The sequence below is a fragment of the Mus pahari genome, chromosome 10, assembly GCF_900095145.1.
Source record: "Mus pahari chromosome 10, PAHARI_EIJ_v1.1, whole genome shotgun sequence".
NCBI lineage: Eukaryota > Metazoa > Chordata > Mammalia > Rodentia > Muridae > Mus > Mus pahari.
The window spans coordinates 72,867,922-72,872,333 of record NC_034599.1 but is presented as its reverse complement, the minus strand read 5'-3'; the positions used below and the strand labels follow the sequence as shown (position 1 = coordinate 72,872,333).

At 46.4% G+C, this 4,412-nt stretch overlaps 1 protein-coding gene across 2 annotated transcripts in view; it reads right to left on the bottom strand.

The window, feature by feature from the left end:
• The window catches only part of LOC110327672 (glutathione S-transferase A4), a 51,257-nt gene extending 48,251 nt beyond the window's left edge, over nucleotides 1-3,006 (bottom strand). The window contains exon 1 of one of the 2 annotated variants that reach the window (XM_021206799.2): nucleotides 2,911-3,006. The gene's annotated coding sequence lies outside the window, so the exon portion shown is untranslated. The remainder of the gene's footprint in view (nucleotides 1-2,910) is intronic. The other variant, XM_029543691.1, reaches the window with a different exon arrangement.
• Nucleotides 3,007-4,412: the final 1,406 nt, after the last annotated feature.

Here is a 4,412-nt window from a genome sequence, read left to right as displayed (position 1 = left end):
ACAGAGAAACCCTGTCTCAAAAAACCAAAAAAGAGAGAGAGAGAGAAGAAAATTCTAGGGTGAAAATTCAATCAGTCTGCCCAGGGGGTCAGCAGTCAGCATGTAACCCTTGTCTATTCTTCTCATGAACTGGGGCAACATGGAACACCAGATCTTGGGTCAGCTCTCAGTTGGTGATGTGGATTTTTACTGCAGCCACATGGCACTCCTGCGGGACATAGCACCCCTGCGGGACAGAGGCTCTGACCCAGGTTATGTATTAGGTTTCTCCTCCCCATCTTTCACACTCAGAAACTAAACTTCTTAGTAAGTGGATTGGTTAATGTTCACAGAACGCCAACAGTTTATACACTTGCTTAGATGAAAAAGTAAAGCCAGGAAAGAGCCTGGAATCTACCTGGGTCCTTGTAGCTATGTAAGAATAAACAAAGTGGGCTGCCGTGTGGTGTTTGAAGGCTAGGGCAAGTCTGAGAAACAAACCAATAAACACCTTACCAGAGCTTGCTTCTTCGAGAAGCCCTGCATTTCATCTTAGCACAGCTCCCTGCACACGCAGGACCAGGAGGAAAAGGCCAGTGTTCGATCGTTTGGGTAAAGTCTTCTGAACACGTGGGGGAGATGCAGTGAAGCACAATGGCCCTCTATGGCTGGCCCCTGCTTCCTTTTCAAGTAGGTAAAAAATAGCTGAGATTTTCCTAGGGAGAATATGTGTGTGTGTGTGTGTGTGTGTGTGTGTGTGTGTGTGTGTGTGTATGTGTGGTGTGCATGTATGAGCATGTATGGACTAATAAGTATTTTCAAATTCAAATGCAGTTAAAACCCCACTTAAGTCTTATGTATTTCAGCTAAAGTCATCCCCGTTGGGTCCTGAAAAATGTATTTATAGTGAGTGCTTTGCTGCATATACATCCACATGCCGCAAGAGGGCATCAGTTCCCCTTATAGATGGCTGTGAGCCACCATGTGGTTCCTATGGGGGATTGCAACCCCATAGAAGAACAATATCAACTAACCGGACCACCCAAAGCTCCCAGAACCTAAACCACCAACCAAAGAGAGATTCATGTCTCCAGAGACATATGTAACAGAGGATGGCTTTATCTGATATCAAAGGGAGGCTCTTTGTCCTGTGGACGTTTGATGCCCCAGCTCAGGGGGATGCTAGAACAGTGAAGGGGGAGTAGGTGAATGGGTGGAGGAGCACCCTCATAGAGGTAAAGGGGATGGGGGAGAAAGGGATGGGATGGCAGGGTTGTGGAGGGGTAACCGGGAAGGGGGATATCATTTGAAATGTAAACAATGATTTAAAAAAAAAAAGTCTTATGTATTTACTTTGTTGTGCCCAGGTTGTAAAAACCCCAAAGAGACCACCAGGAATCACAACCCACTGTAAACGCATGAGGGTCTTTATTCAAGCTCGAGCTTGGGCCCCAACTTTCCTGATGGAACAGAGAGTGAACTCCCAGGTCTACGTGAAGGGGGTTTATAAAGGGAAAAACCGCAAGCCGGGTTTCCAAGCCTTGGCGTTACATGAGAGGGTAAAGGAAGGCGGCCCTTCAAACCTGATAACGTTTGTTCTGACAGCGGGGCGGAACGGGCAGCCGGAAAGGAACCTTTCCGACCTGGGAAAAGTACCACGTGCTATAGGAAGCTGGTGTAGTTTTACAACTGGCCACAGCTCTGGGAACACTTAATTGTCTCTTTTTCATAGTCTAAGAGTGGGCTATTACCATTTCAAGGGTATTGGCTTCTGTTTCCTTCAAGGGCAGGAGCCAAATGCACCTGAGAAAGGTTGGTTGTTAATCAAAAGGGGGTGTGAGTTTCAGTGGAGGCTAGGATCCGCTGCTTTTCCTCTGTTCCCAAGGCTGGCATTTGCACACACACACACACACACACACACACACACACACACACCAGGGGAGGATCGTCAGGGGGAGGAGTGCTATCTGCTCTGTCTCCACACGGGGTCAGGAGAGTGTAGGATTTGATCTGCAGGTCTCTTCAACTTTTGAAGTTATAATGTGCGAGGGTGTTTTAGTGTGTCCAGTCATACTTAAGCTGTACACGACAATGCAAGCATGTCCATTGGATAGATGTCCATTTGCTATTTTCTTCAGAATCATGAGAGACTAGAAGTTAGACAGACTCCTCAGTAAGCAGACAGACAGGGAGAGGGGCCATGGATACATAAGAAACATGAACTTCCAAGATGGCTGGCTTCTTCTACACCCTCCAGGCTGAGACAAAAGCCTGGCTCCTTAAAACCAGGGCCTTGCAGGTTTTTACCTCCCAGCAGCAGGCCAAGGCTGAGGGACTAATTCTAGGCCAGATCAGGGCTGGTTTACACAAGAGTCACAGGCCAGAGAAACATCTTTTCTTCAAAGTGATTGACCCTAAATTATGGGGGGAAAAGTTCTTCAGCAACTAAACAAACCCAGCCCTTGAGAAGAGACCCGGGATTTCTAGATTTTGTGGCTGCAGCGTTGCAGATCTTTTTCTCTGTGTGTCGGCTGCATGTGGGTGGCTCTTGCCTCCAGCAAGCCCCCTTCTTCAGCTGCTGAATCTCTGCTCCTGTCTGCAGGGTTTGAGATTTCTTCACTGCTGTCTGTTGCAGTTGAAATTCCTCCTGCCTTTTAATTACTTAATTGGCAGAGAAAACGAACCCTATCAAGACCTTTAGACCACACCAATTGCTTATCTACTAGGCAGAAAAAAAAAATTGTGCCTTTTATTTGGCCTAAACAAGCTTTGAGATAATGAACACCAAATAAATCACAAAGTTAGAACAATTGCTGATTATAAACTATAGATTTAGCAAAATTATGTAACTACTCAGCGCAAGAGAAGTGCGCGCGCGCGCGCGCGCGCACACACACACACACACACACACACACACACACATACACTCACCTTATTCTTGTAGGATTTTGACTCCAGGCAGAGAAAGAAGCTGTGAGCGAGCGAAAGTTCGCAGTCCGTCAGGTCTTTTTGAAAGCTCCGCCCACCAGCCACTGAGCATTTAAGAAATGCACACGCCCCCTAGGCGTGTTGGTTAACGCTTTGTTCCCCGGGGAGAAGAACAGCTTCGCTCTAGAAGTTTTCTCTGGCTCATTACTGAGTACACTCTTTGGGGGGGGGGGTGCTGACGCTACAGGGGGTGCATGAGAATTCCAATTCCTGTGCTGGCAGTGTTTGCATTCTCTACGGGGGAGGCCAGTAATATAAACGTATAGATAAATGCACTGTATTCAAAATAACTATAGCGGCAACCTATTGAAAGGTTAGAGCTTGTAGATTTGTGAATTCATTGTATGTCAACAAAACCATGAGGTACAATAGAGAGGAATCAGCGACTGGGAGCATCATGCTGTGGTCCATTCTTGTGCTGCTAAAGTAGATACTCGGGACTCAAGACTTTATTTGAAAACAGATTAGAGGCGTACAGTTCTGGAGGTTGGGCAAGCCAAAATTGAGGGGCTTTCTTTCACTTGCTGAGGATGGGGTAAAATGAAAGAAAAAAAAAGGTGTGCCCCCCCCAACGAGAGAGAGGGGGGCAAGCTCATCTTAGGGGTGGACTCCTGATGAATGGGAAACTTTCCCCCCTCCCTCTCTTTCTCATTAAAGAATTTTTTTTCCCCTTTCATTGTACCCTGTAGAATGGGGCAGATAGTTATAAAAGGCAGGACCGTCATTCCTGGAACAGTCACAAGCAGCACCGAAAGAACCATTTGTAGCAGGTGGCGCATAGCTCTGCCTTTGAGAAACAGAGGTATAATCATAGCAGGAATAAACCTAGTTTGTCTTTACTGTAAGGAGGCTTTGAAGCCTAAAACGGAGGCAGGGTAGTTCTTCAGAACCTAACCCGCTCCTTAGTGACATTAATTCACTCATGACAGCGGAGCCCTCATCCACCCCCATCACCTCTTTAAAAGTGCTGCCCCTCAAACCAGTTGCCCCAGTGCAAAATGGGTTAAGTTTCTGTAACAGGCTGGCAAAAATAATGTTTTAAAGAGACACTTTGTGTCTCTCAGTCAGACTATCAGACTACTGAAACAATGGCCCTCAAGGAAAAGGGACTCTCCCCAGGAATCCAGGCAGAGGGGGAAATCTTGTCTCCTGGGAAACATGTCTTTGGCACGGTTTCTAACAGTTAGTCAGAGCATCTTACAAGATGAGGCTGAAGCACAGAAAAGCAGTGAGCACACATGTCTACTGCCTGCCTAGACTAGGACCGCTTAGATGTGCTCTCTGGTTAAACTTTCTTTCTTTCTTTTTTTTTTTTTTTTATTTTATCTGTTAAACTTTCAACTCACTTCAGTACCAGGAAGATGGACTTGAGATGGGGAAGATGGGTGTGTCTCTGGATGCGTGGAACCCTGTTCTTCTTTCCAGTATGGCCATATTGACTGTTT